Genomic DNA, 13,711 nt, shown 5'->3' with positions numbered 1-13,711 from the left:
TAACATCAGCCTTTTGGTGCTCCAGATTCTGCTCATAAACATCAAACCAGAATAACCCTTAGAATCATCGTTAAAGAGTTTTATTCTAACTTCTGTGGTATCTCAACCTCTGTGCCCTCCTGTGTTCCCCCTTTTCTCTTTTGTTGTCATCACCCCACCGCAAATGTCCAGGCTGTAGAATAAAAGGAGGCCCATAACAGGACATAGACTGGGGGGATTTTTTTTTTAAGCTGGGTTTTGATGCAGAGGAAAGGGTTATCATAATAACCAATGCCCCTATTTCAGGTATTCGAAACCAGAGGAGGAGGTGAAAGATTTCTTGTTTTCACCATTTTATTACTACCTTCAGTGTCCAAACTTGATTTGGGTTCTTTAATTTTGGTAATTACTTTCCATCCCTTAGTCTGTGTAAGTATTTTGATAACTCAATAACATCACAGCCATGGAAACTGCTGTTTTAAATTAGGAATTCTTCTAAAATTTTGACTGACTCTAGGCATTATTTCAAAAACTGGTGTTGTGGATAGAGCTTTATTGTCATTGTTTTTGCATTTTTTTCTGGGCAGTGGTACTAACTAGATGCTACTTAGCCATAATTAAAATTATGTCTCATTTTGAATATGAAGACAGAGATATTTTAGGTTTAACTTTGTTATATAAATTACTCACTTGTTAATTCTTAATAAAAAGGTAGTACCACATAGCACAGTAATTTCAAATCATAAGTAACATTTAAAATAACAAGATATTAAGTATGACTTTAGCCAAGAGGTGTAATAAATAGCACTTATTAAAGCAAAAAATGCATAATTGAGTTTCTGAAAAGTAAAATTAGTCAACATTGTATAATATTTAAATATTTTTGGCCTTAGAAAATATAATAAAATGCATTTTATATTTTAAACCATTGGTCTTCCTACTTGGGCAAGTTTTAGATTTTAGTTCTTGGCTTCTAAGTGTGGGGTTTCTCTTATTCTCTTCTGCTCTTCTGTGGAGTCTCCCTCAGGGTGATGGTGATTATGATAACTAATATTTTATTGAGCACCTAATATTTACTAAGTGCTGTGGCAAGGACTTTATATACATTATGTAATTGAATTCTCTAGGTTAGACACTAGAAAATTGAGACTTAAAGAGATTAAGTAACTGAGCTCAGGTCTGCCTGGTGGGAAATAGGAACTCTGACACAGATTTGCCACATGAATTTTTGGTTTTCTCAATTTTTCATCATTAATTGGATTTCAGTTTCTTGTCTGTCACTAGCATGAGGTCTCCATAGACTTGTCAGGCATTTTAAAGTAATCTCTTTTTATCTCGGCCCTTGGATAATTTTATCCAAGACAGAATCTACCTGCTGGCCTGGCTCTTTGGTTGGACTATGCAAACTTGTGAAAAATATATGCAGCTCTGTAAGAGACAAAGCCTGGTTGTATTTTCTTTTTTTCCCCCCATTAAGTTTATTGGTACATTTAAAGGACACAATACAGTTACATTTATCATTGGGATCTTGTACCTTTACATGATATATCTTGGTTCTTGTTTTCTCCCCATACCCTGCCCTCCCTACACCCCTTTCACCCTTCCCTATTTACAAATACTTTCCATTTTTTGTTTCCATTTTTTTCATTTTCACATTTTTTCTTTTCCCTTATATCCTTTCCCCTCTCCTTTCCACTTGCCCTTTAGCCATTTTCTTCCCATTTCACAATCCCAAATATACCATTTGTGTGATTTTTTTTTCTCATTGAGTTTATTGGTACATTTTAGGTATACAGTACAGTTGCATTCATTATTGGGATCTTGTGCCTTCACATGACAGGTCTTGGTTCTCATTTTTTTCCCTTGCCCCTGCCCTCCCTTCAATCCTCCTCCCCTCTCCCTTTACAAACACATCATTTCCATTTCTTCATTTTCTCATATTTTTTTTCTTTTCCCTTATTAGCTTTCCCCTACCCTTCCCACTTTCCCTACACCTTTAGCCCCTTTCGTCCTATTTCACAGTGTCCATTATATCATTAGGATCTTATGTACTATTATAGTTTATTCACACCAGACAAATTATTCAGTATTTACATATGTATGACTTATTTATTTCACTTAGTATATCCTCATTATGTATCCATTTTACTATGAATGAATCTAATTTCTCATTCTTTATGGCTGAGTAATATTCCATTTTATAGAAAAACCACATCTTTATCCAGTCTCCAACTGATGGGCAGATGGGCTGTTTCCAAGTTTTAGCTATTACAAACTGTTATCTGTGATATGATTCTTTTAATTCTTTTGGAAAGATACCCAACAGAGGGATGGCTAGGTCAAATGGAACCTCCAGTCCAAGCTCTTTGAGGTATATCCATATTGATTTCCATAGTGGTTGCACCAGTCTGCACTCCCACCAACAATGGAGAAGGGTTCCTTTCTCCTCACAACCCCACCAACATTTGTTATTGTTTCAAGATACTCAATATATGTCTTTTTTATTCCTCTTCCTTTTGCTTCTTTATGTTTTGTTTTACAAATGACACAGGTCTTAGTTTTTGTTTTTGTTTTCCCCCAAAGAAATACTGTGATTTAGTTCAGCATAGTCCTTTCATTGATCCTCTGTGAAGACACAGGGACTAGGCAAATGACAGCAAGGATCATAGAATGGGTTATCTGAGAATGCAGTAATAGGCAAAAGCATCCATGTGATTTGTCATTTTCTTAATTAGACTTTGACTCCATCAGTCTGCCAGAGAAAGCTAGACTCCCCTGAGCAGAGGACATACACTTGATCTTAGCATGAGAAGGGTAGATGAGTCATTTCCGTTATAAATCGATCTTGACAGGCAATGTCAGAAGCTTGGGGCCAATAAATCAGTGTTGCTTTTGAAGCCCTAACCTGGCTACTGTGTAATTACTCCTGGGTTTTTCCTCTTGAATGCACCACTGTCTTATTTGACATGGTATAAATTACTGGACCTGGGAAGTTCAAGAGTCGAATTTCACTCAATCATTCAAACTCATGTCACTGTCTATACACGTTAAAATTACACAAGAGCAATAAGGCTGGTAGACAATAAGGACTAATTTGATCTCCATACAAACTATATATATTCACACACACACTCAGGTGCCATAAAGATTTTAGTAATTCATACCATTCTGTATTTTCATTGTAATTGTCACTGCTATTATTGTCATCATTAGAAAATCTACCACACAGAAAAAAATGTGATTTTTTTTTTTGCTACATTCCTGGAGTGCAATTAGTGAACTGGGGAAAGAAAAAGTATTCTTACTTTTTTTTCTCAATTTACAAAATATATATTCTAGATGGTCAGATATAGAATAAATTTTATATACCTGAAGAGTCTTTTTAAAATAATTTAAAGCACCACTGGGCCTATCCTTTGTCTTGGGCTGAATGAGGCCCCTGCCTTTTATTTCTCATTACATCCACAGTCTACCTCTTATGGCATTATAATTCTTCTCATATTTTTCCCTTTCCTTATTTCAAGAAAGTAGCCAGGTCTTTGGCCTACTTATGTTTCTGGGCTAAAAGCCAAAGTTTGCTGCAAAACATGCACTTTATGGGTTTTTGAAAAGCCTAAATCTATTGACTAGATACTCAAGGTGTTTTGGAGGCCAATGGCATAGAGAGGATTTAGTGTGTCAGAAGCTGCAAAAAAGGATGGGGAGAATTAGTAGAATCTAGAGGATGTATTCCTTCCAAAAAAATAGGAATTTGGTTTCTAATCAGAGACAGTTCCTGAACAGGTGGCATGATTTAGAGGGTAGGGCTGGAGGCTGAATTATGAAGGGCTTCCTTCCTTTGCAAAGATGCCTGTCCCTGAACCCCTGAGCACAAATTCAAGCCAGTATGGGACTGAATAGAGTACACAGGCTCTACAGTAAGGAAATTACTGTTAGCCAGGGCAGACTATGGGCTGATTGCTACAGGAGCCTCCTGAAGTGATGGCTCCACGTGAGATGCTAAGTCTTTGCCTGGACCTATTGGGTTACTCTCCAAATGATCTCAGCCATTGCCCTCTGTTTGAAAGTTTAACCAAACAGAACTGACCGTTGGTTATAGTTTGGGTCTGGATATCCCCACAAAGCCTCATTTGGTCAGAAGTGGTTGAATCTGGAATGTGTGATGCTGGGATTAAGGGAGTGTGATTACTAAACCACTACACATGCGTAAGCAGTTTAGCATAGCCCTAATCCCAGTAGTCTGGATGGGATAAAAGAGGCAGAAAGACACTGTGAAGGTCCTTTATTGTCTTTGCTACCTTGCACATACCATGTTATTTCTCCTCTGGGAAGCCAGTTTATCATCCCTGCCTTGAAGACAGCCAATTATGGATTGAAACCTCTAAGAACTGTAAGCCAGATAAACCCTTCCCCTTTAACTTTTGATGCCAGGTATTTTGCTCAGCAATGAGAGAAAAGTAACTAACACTGAAATTTAGTTCCAGAGAAGTAGGTTGTTACCGTGACATTACCTGGCCATGTGGCTCAGGAATTGGCTTATGGGAAGGGAAGGAGTTAGGAAAGATTTGGAGATGTTACAGGAGTAGCACTGGAATTCCTTAAGCTGTGTTGTATGGGAGATTCTGGTCAGAGCTCAGAAGACTAGAAGGCTGGTAAAGACCAGGCTCAAGAAGTTTCCACTGGGATAAAAGACTGCACTGGCTGTTGGATGCTAGATGATGTGTGTTATGGCTTCACAAAAAGTTTGTGTGATGTGTGTGTGTGTGTGTGTGTGTGTGTGTCCAGAGACTTTTCAGGAGACTGAGATTAGGGGCGGTGGACTAATAAATCTTGAAGAAAAAATTTCAAGGCTGTCAAATATTGAGGTGGTGGCATGGCTATTGGAGGCTTTTAGCCAGATCTATGTTGAGAATCAAGAGCAAAAAGCCAAGCTAAATGATTTAAAACATTTTAAATTTGGCCAGGAAGGAAGCTTCAGTGAGGCTATGGACTGCAAAGATAGAGCACAGGATATCTTGATTGCTGAGAAGGAACAGGAGAATAGAAAAGATGGCCTGAGGTGGATCACAGGAAGCAACAGGACTCTTCTCTTTTCAGCCTCAGAGTTATAAAGGTAAAGATTTTTCCCTGAGAATAAAGCCCCAGGGAACCAAGTTCCAGAATGGCGGTAACCTAGGGAAGTTGTTCTAAAATGGTGCCTTAGGGAAGTTGTTCCTCAGAATTTGATTCATGGGCACTGGATCCTTACAGCCAAGAAAGAGTGAAGACTGGCTACTAATGCTCCAGCTGATAGCAGACCGTGGCATCATCCACATGGCACAGATTTTAGGTGCATGAAGAATATAAGAGTACAGGAGTCAGAAAGTCTTCCACCTGGATTTCAGAAGAAGGCCTAGAAGGGCAGGCAGTGTGCCCTTGAGAGGGCAGTGTGTGAAGTTGTGAGTGTGAAGACAAAGGCGCAGTGGAGACTCCAGATATTTGAAGAAGCCAGGAATATTGATCATCTGAGGGAAGCTACAAGGAGGGAGCAGAACTTTACCCAGAGAAAAGCCATGTGAGCTACAACGACTGCCAGTGCCATAGGGTGGGAGCCACCCAAGCCTTTTGGAGGTTACAACTTGCCACAGATTGCCTTGAGTGCCAGAAGTGGAACGGTGGAAAGTAATGTTTGGCCTGCTAGATTTTGGACTTTGTTCCCATTCCTTTGTATCCTCCTGTTGGTACCTTTTGGAAGGGTAATGTCTATCTTGTGTCATTGGATATTAGAAGTGGTTGAGTTTCATTTCATATATATGGGGGCTTGCAGCTAAGAGTTTGCCTTAAATCTCAGAGGAGACATTGGACTTGGACTTTACAGCAGTGCTGAGACTGTTCTGACTTTGGCAACTCTTGGAGATGGACTAAATGCCTTTTGCATAAGGGAATGTACCTTGAGTCTGTGGGGACCAGGGGTGGAATGTTATGGTTTGGGTGCCCCCAAAGCCTCATTTGGTCAGAAGTGGTTGAATCTGGAATGTGTGATGCTGGGATTAAGGGAGTGTGATTACCAAACCACTACACATGAGTTACTGGTTTAGCATCATCCTACTTCTGGTAGTCTGGATGGGATAAAAGAGGCAGTAATAAACTATTAAGGTCCTTTGTTGCCTTTGCTACCTTGTGCACACCATGTTATTTCTCTTCTGTGAGGCCTGTTTGTTATCCTTGCCTTGAAGACAGCCAATTATGGACTGAAACCTCTCAGAACTGTAAGCCAAATATCCTCCCCCCCTTTTTAACTTTTGGTGCCAGGTATTTTGTCTCAATGATGAGAGAAAAGTAAGTAACACACCATTGATAGTAGAAAAAGTAACTCTGATTTCCTACAAAGCATTAAAAAGAACTTTACTCTGAGCTTCCAAGAACTTTACTAACACATTTATTTTTTTTTTTTTGGTACCGGGGATCAAACTCCGGACTTGGGCTTGTAAGGCAGAAGGCTTGCCACCACATTTTTTTTCATTAAGTTTATTTGTACATTCAAAGCAAACAATATAGTTACATTTATCATTGGGATCTTGTACCTTTACATGATGTATCTTGGTTCTTATTTTTTCCCCATGCCCCTGCCCTCCCTTCACTCCCTTCACCCTTCCCTATTTATGAAGACTTTGTTTCCATTTTTTCCTTTTCTCATATTTTTTCTTTTCCCTTATTTCCTTTCCTCTACCCTTCCCGCTTCCCCTTTAGCCATTTTCACATTCACAATTATACCATTTAAACATTATTAACACTTTCAATATTTCACACCAGAGAAATTATTTGGTATTTACTCAAGTGTGTCCTATTTATTTCACTTAAGAGTATAGCCTCAATGTGCATCCATTTAGCTATAAATGTTTTTAGTTTCTCATTCTTTATGAGTAGTATTCAATTTTATAGAAAAACCACATCTTTTTTATCCAGTCTCCAGTTGATGGGCATCAAGTTTTAGCTATTATGAACTGTGCCGCTATAAACATGAGTGCACATATATCATGTGGTATGATTCTTTTAGTTCTTTTGGAAAGATACCCAGCAGAGGGATGGCTGGGTCAAATAGAACCTCTAGTCCTAGTTCTTTGAGGTACCTCCATATTGATTTCCACAGTGGTTGCCCCAGTCTGCACTCCCACCAACAATGGAGGAGGGTTTCTTTCTCCCCGCAGCCTGGCCAGCGTTTGTTATTGGTTGATTTTTTGATAGCAGCCATTATTTCTGGGGTGAGGTGGAATCTCAGTGTTGTTTTCATCTGCATCTTTCAAATGACCAGTGATGTTGAACACTGTTTCATATATTTGCTTCTTTCACTTCTTTGTCTGAGAAATGTCTGTTCATTTCGGATGCCAATTATTGAATTGATTCTTTGCTTTTGGGGGGTCTGATTTTTTAGTTCTTTATATATTCCAGATAGTATTCCTTTGTCTGAGGAGTAGCTGGTATAGATTTTTTTTTCACATTGTAGGTTGTCTCTTAGCTCTGTTGGTGATATCTCTTGAACTGCAAAAACTTTTTAGTACAATGAGATCCCAGTTGTTTATTTTTTGTGCAAGTTCTCATGCTACTGAGGATTTGTTCATAAAGCCTTCTCCTATGCCAATGTCTTCAAGATGTCTACCTAATTTGCTTTCCAGTAAGTTTATTGTTTCTGTTTTGATATTTAGATCTTTAATCCACTTCAATTTTAGTTTAGTATATGGTGAAAGGTACAGGTCTAATTTTAATCTTTGGCATTTTGAAAGCCAGTTTTTCCAACACCATTTATTAAAGAGGCTATCTTTCCTCCACTGAGGATGGCTGATTCCTTTGTCAAAGATGAGATAGCTGAGTACATCTGGAGTTGCTTGTGCATCTTCTAATCTATTTCATTGATCCTCAGGTCTGTTTCTTTGCCAGTACCATGCTGTTTTTATCACAATGGCTTTGGAGTATAGTTTCAAGTTGGGCATTTTGATACTCCCTGCCATGTCTCTGTTGCTTAGGTTTTTACTATTCTAGGCTCTCTCGTGGTTCCAAATGAATTTTTGGATTGTCTTCTCAATTTCTGTGAAATATGCTGTTGGGATTTCATTAGGGATTACATTGAATCTGTATAGAAGTTTGGAAGTATGGCCATTTTCACTATGTTGATTCTTCCTACACAGGAGCCAGGGGTATCTTTCCATTTTCTTATATCCTCTTCAATCTGTTTTTTCAGAATGCTATAGTTTTCATTGTAGAGATCTTTTGTTTCCTTTGTTAGACTGATTCCTAGATATTTCATTTTTTTGCAATGTTATTGTGAAAGGAATTGTTTCCCTAATTTCTCTCTGTTATTTGTGTACAAGAAGGCTACTGATTTTTGAGTGTTAACTTTGTATACCATTACTTTACTGAATCTGTCAGTTAAGTTTAGCAATGTGTTGGCAGAGTTTTTTGGATCTTCTATGTAGAGTATCATATCATCAGCAAATAGTCACACTTTAACTTCTTTCTTTCCTGTCTTTATTCCTTTTATATCTTTCTCAGGTCTGATTGCCCTAGTTAATGTTTCTAGAACTATATTGAACAGGAGTGGTGGTAGTGGACATCTTTGTCTTGTTCCTGATTTCAGCATGAAGGTTTTAAATTTTTGACCATTTAGAATGATATTGGCTATTGGTTTTTCACAAATAGCCTTTATCAGGTTGAGATAAAGACCTATTCACATTTTCTGTAGGGTTTTTATCATGAATGTGTGTTTAATTTTGTCAAATGCTTTTTCTGCAGATATTGAGATGATCATATGGTTTTTAATCTTTAATTCTGTTGATATAGTGTATTACATTTATCGATTTGCATGTGTTGAACCATCCTTGCATCCCTGGAATAAATCCAACTTGATCAGGGTGTATGATCTTCTTGATGATCTTCTGTATTCTTTTGCCAGTATCTTATTTTTGCATAAGGATTTTTGCATCTATGTTCATTAAGGAGATTGGCCTGTTTTTCTCTTTTTTAGTTAGTTTTGGAATCAAAGTAATACTTGTTTCCAGGAATGAATTTCGAAGTATTGCTTCCCTTTCAATTTTATTGAAGAGTTTAAAGAGTAGTGAAGATAGTTCTTTAAGTGTCTTGTATAATTCAGCTGTGAAGCCATCAGGACCTGGGCTTTTCTTTGTTGGTTATGGTTTAATTAATTAAATTGCTGAATGTAATTAGGGTGTTTAAACTTTTTATATCTTCTTCATTCTTCATTTATATGTGTCTAGGAATCTGTCCCTTTCTTCTGTACTTTCCATTTTATTAGAGTATAGGTTTTTGAAGTAGGTATTGATGATCCTCTGGATTTCTGATGAATCTGTGGTGATTTCTCCTTTTTCATTCCTAATTGAGTGGATTTGAGCCTTTTGTTTCCTTTTTTTGATAAGGTTATTAGGGGTTTATCAATTTTATTTATGCTTGTGAAAAACCAACTCTTTGATTCATTGATTTTTTTTTTGTATTGTTATCTTAGTTTCCATTGCATTAATTTATCCTCTGATCTTTATAATTTCCTCCCTGGTGTGAGCTTTTGGTTTGTCTTCCTCTTTTTTTTCTAGGAAATTAAGTTTAAGCATTAGGTTGTTTATTTGAGTTTGATCTGTTCTCCTACTATGAGCATTCACTGCTATGAATTTTCCTCATAGGACTACTTTCATTGTGTCCCATAAATTCCTGTATGCTGTATTTGCCTTGTCATTTAACTGTGGAAACTATCTAACTTGTTCTTTAATTTCCTCTGTGACCCAATGGTTGTTCAGCAGAGTGTTATTTAATTTCCATGTGTTTGTGAAGTTCTTGAAGTTTCTTAGGCTATTGATCTGTAATTTAATTGCACTATGATCTGATAATGTACAGGGGATAACTGCAATTCCTTTGCATTTACTTAAGCTTGTTCTATGAGCTAGCATGTGATCTATTTTGGAGACTGATCCATGCACAACCCAAAAGAATATATTTTCTGATTTTCTGGGTTGGAACTCTCTGTAGATGTCTACTAAGTCCATTTGTTCTAAGATTTACTTCAGTTCTTTTATTTCATTGTTGATTCTTTGTCTAGATTATCTGTCAGTTTGTGTCAGTATGGTATGGAGGTCGCCCACTATGATTTTATTAGTGCTTATTTCATTTTTCGTATCCATTAATATTTGTTTTGTATAGTTGGGGGCATTAGTATGTGGTGCATATATATTTATTACTGTCATTTCTTCCTCTTGTGTTGTTCCCTTTACAAGGATGTAGTGGCCTTCTTTGTCTCTTTTAATTAATTTTAGTTTGAAATCTATTCTGTCTGCAAATAAGGTAGCTACCCCTGCTATTTTGCAGGGTCCTGTTACATGGAGAGCTGTTTTCCATCCTTTTACGCTCAGTCTATGAATTTCTTTGTGGGTTAAGTGGGTTTCTTGTATAGAGCATATTGTAGGATTTTGCTTCTTAATCCATTCTTCCAGCCTGTTTCTTTTGATTAGTGAATTGAGGCCATTAACATTGATGGTCATCACTGTTATGTGTTGGCTTTTCATTGTCATATAGTTTTCCTGATGTTGGTTTTTATTTTTATTTAAAAAAATTTTTCCCACTCTCCCTTTAATTTCTTGCCTTGCCTGGTATATTTACTCTATTGGCCCTTATTGAGTGGTGGTCTTCATTTTCTTTTTCCAGGATACTCTTTAGAATTATTTGGAGTGCCAGTTTGGTGTTCATAAAATTTCTCAGGTGTTCTTTGTCATGGGAGTATCTTATTTCCCCATCAATTTTGAAAGATAGTTTTGCAGCATTCCTCAGTCTAGGTTGGAGGTTGTTTTCTTTTAGGGCTTGAGAACCTCACTCCAGCATCTTCTTGACTTAAGGGTTTGTCTTGGCTATGATTCTGATGGATGTGATTTGCATGTGATTTGTTTCTTTTCTCTTACTGCTTGTAGTATGTTGTTCTTCTATTGGGTTTTTGTGATCTTGATTATTATATGTCTAGGTATAGAGTTTTTTTGATCATGACTAGTTGGGGTCCTGTATGCCTAACTTATCTATATGTTGAATTCTTCCCCTGTGTTTGGGAAGTTTTCTGTCATTAATTCTGTGAACTGTTTTTGTATGTCATTTGTACTTTCTCTTGCTACTTCACAGATTCCTATTAATCTTATATTATTATTCATTGCATCATCTAAGAATTGTTGGATTGAGTTGTCATGGTCCCTTATTGTTTTTAAGAGATCTTTCTGTTCATGGTCACTGACCACCATCCTATCTTCTGTATCTGAAATTCTATCTTCACAATCATTTATCCTGCTGCAAATGCTTTCTTTAGAGTTTTTAATTTCCTGGATATCTGTTTGAATCTGTTTCATGGATTCCATTTCTTTGTTCTGTTGGGCATCCAAGGTTTCCATTTCTTTCCTATGCTGGATATTCATGGTTTCCATTATGGTCCTGAGCTCATCTATTTTTTTGTATCTGTTTCTGTTCTAGAGACTCTAATCATGTCTTTCATTTTTCTCACCATCTCTGTGTTTATCTGGGAGATTATTTCAGTATTTGGTTTTGAATTTTTCCAGAGCCTCATTTACCTGTTTTTTTTTAACTTCCTGTGCAATCAGTTCAGTGTATCCAGATGGTTGATTGTCAGACTTTTCCACCTCATTTCCCCCAGGGTTTACCTTTGGTGGGGTAGAAGTCTGTGTTTGTGTCTTGCTTAATGCCTTCTCATTTCTATTTTTGTCATTGGTACTGTCCTTGGTTTAATTCCTGGGTTAATACTTCAGTCTTCCAGATACAGCTGGTCTTTAGGTTTTGAGTCTCTAATATCTCTGAGACAAACTCCTTTTCATTATAGTAGAGCAGACCACTGATTAGATCAATTACAGCAACTTAAACCAAGTAATATAGTCAGCAACACAATAGCATCAAGTACAGCTTAGAAAATGACAATTTTTGGTATTCATCCATCACCTTTAACTGTGTGAGTTAAATTAAGATCAAGGACCAGCCTAAAATATGTTTATAGTGAGTAAACTCTTCAATATATCGACTTTACCCCTTAGGGTGGGATTTTAGTAGGAGTTGGGTGTTGGGAGGGAGGGATAGATAGGAAAGAGAAAGATTAGAAGTGGGGTCAAAGAACACAGGAAGATCATTCAAATTCTAGGGAGCGGTTGAAGAGAACAGGAGAGGACAGAACAAAATATACCTAAGAGCAGAACAAACTAACAGCAATAGAGAGGCTAGAGACTGTAATCACATTCTTTTTCTTTTCATGTAATCACTTTCTTTTAAAACTGATGGCAATTGAGAGAAGGGAAAAGAAAGAAAATAATTTCAAATTAGGATAGGAACAGGAACCAAAAGGAAGAGTAATGGAGATCAAGATGGGAGAGAGAAAGAGGGAGATGAGAGAGAGAGAGAGAGAGAGAGAGAGAGAGAGAGAGAGAGAGAGAGGGAGAGACATAAAGAAAAGAAGATAAGAAAAAGAAGCTTTAAAAAAGTAAATAAAATTGGGGAAAAGAAAAGATTAAAATATCTTAAGTGATTAAAGATATGGAACCTGTTACTTTGAAGATAAAAAATACAAATAGAAATAAAGGGACTCCTTCAGGATATGCCTCTGTTCATAGAGTAGACAGTGTGGGCAGGAGTTTGCAGTTCTAAACTATTTATTCTCAGCAAGCCACCAGCTGTCCCCTGGGGTTCAGGCTGGTTTCTGGCTGCCAGGCCCAAGTTGAGGTCTTTGTCCTCCTGCTGGGTTGAACTCTGCAAGGTTCTACTGCAGGTTCCAGCTGCTTTTCCCCTGAAGTTAGGCCAAGTTCTGAGGTGAGGTGCTGGTCCTTGGACTTACCAACTTGTTTTGGTGCAGGGGGGCGTGGGTCAACACCTCTCTTCTGGGCTGCTAGTTGAAGGAGCATGGCTACTGGAGTGTCTTGCCAACACATTTTTTACACTAACTTGCTTTGCAAATTTATTCAACCCCAGTAAAATTCTTGGTTTTCTCTGGATTTGTGAATTCCTGATGTTAAATGGTGACCCTGATGATTCCATTATTATTTTTTTTGTTGTTTTCTTTTTATTGAGTTTATTGGTACAATCTAGGTATACAATACAGTTACATTCATCATTGGGATTCTGTACCTTTACATAATAGGTCTTGATTCTCATGTTTTCCCCTTGTCCCTGCCCTCCCTTCACCCCCTCCTAACCTCCCCATTTACAAACACTTTATTTCCATTTTTTCAGTTTCTCATATTTTTTCCTCTCCCTTATTACCTTTCCCCCACACTTCCCACTTTCCCTACAACTTTAGCCCTTTACTTCCTATTTCACATTATTAATTACCTCATTAGGATCCTGTTAACTATTGTAGTTTTTCACAGCAAAGAAACTATTCAGTATTTCAGTTAAAGAAATCTCTGTATGAACATTAAAAATAGGGAACCCTAAAATAAAACTAAAAAGGAAATTAAAAGGGAAAAGGTAATGATGTAACATTAAAAAAATCCTTAATTCAGGAGATGAAAATGGTCCCCGAACATATTTAAATTGGTTCTTGCTCTTATAGTCTTATCTTATTCTTTTTTTTCATTATTTAGAGAATACTTTATCAGTTTCTGTAATCAAACCCACTTAGATATGACCTTACATATTTAGTACAATGTGTTACCCCTGTACACATGGAAAAAAAATAAAAAATAAAAAATATTAAAATTTCTAGACCAATATGGCTGTC

This window comes from Fukomys damarensis, unplaced genomic scaffold, assembly GCF_012274545.1.
Source record: "Fukomys damarensis isolate Sample0158 unplaced genomic scaffold, DMR_v1.0_HiC HiC_scaffold_14, whole genome shotgun sequence".
NCBI classification, from domain to species: Eukaryota; Metazoa; Chordata; class Mammalia; order Rodentia; family Bathyergidae; genus Fukomys; species Fukomys damarensis.
Note: the sequence above shows the minus strand (reverse complement) of the source record.